Here is a 1,055-nt window from a genome sequence, read left to right as displayed (position 1 = left end):
AAAACCAACATCAAAACATTCATAATAAAACATTAACATAAAAGCATCAATATCAAAACATTAAAACCAACATCAAAACATTCATAATAAAACATTAATATAAAAGCATCAATATCAAAACATTAAAACCAACATCAAAACATTAACATTAAAACAGCAACATTTAAACATTAATAATAAAACATTAAAACCAACATTAAAACATTAGCATCAAAACGTCAAAACCAACATCAAAACATTAACATTAAAACATTAATAATAAAACATTAACATTAAAACGTCAATATCAAAATATTAAATCCAACATCAAAACATTAACATTAAAACAGCAACATTAAAAACATTGATATCAAACCATTCAAATCAACATCAAAACATTAACATTAAAACATTAATAATAAAACATTAACATTAAAACGTCAATATCAAAATATTAAAACCAACATCAAAACATTAACATTAAAACAGCAACATAAAAAACATTAATATCAAACCATTCAAATCAACATCAAAACATTAACATTAAAACATTAATAATAAAACATTAACATTAAAACATCGATATCAAAATATTAAAACCAACATCAAAACATTGACATTAAAACAGCAACATTTAAACATTAATAATAAAACATTAAAACATTAAGATTAAAACGTCAAAACCAACCTCAACATCAAAACATTAACATTAAAACAGTAACATTTAAACTTTAATAATAAAACATCAAAACCAACATTAAAACATTAACATCAAAACGTCAAAACCAACATCAAAACTTTAACATTAAAACATTAAAAATAAAACATTAACATTAAAACGTCAATATCAAAATATTAAAACCAACATCAAAACATTAACATTAAAACAGCAACATTAAAAACATTAATATCAAACCATTCAAATCAACATCAAAACATTAACAATAAAACATTAATAATAAAACATTAACATTAAAACGTCAATATCAAAATATTAAAACCAACATCAAAACATTGACATTAAAACAGCAACATTTAAACATTAATAATAAAACATTAAAACATTAAGATTAAAA

Source organism: Nerophis lumbriciformis, linkage group LG39 (genome assembly GCF_033978685.3).
Source record: "Nerophis lumbriciformis linkage group LG39, RoL_Nlum_v2.1, whole genome shotgun sequence".
NCBI classification, from domain to species: Eukaryota; Metazoa; Chordata; class Actinopteri; order Syngnathiformes; family Syngnathidae; genus Nerophis; species Nerophis lumbriciformis.
The sequence above is the reverse complement of the archived record's forward strand: the minus strand, read 5'-3'. Positions refer to the sequence as shown.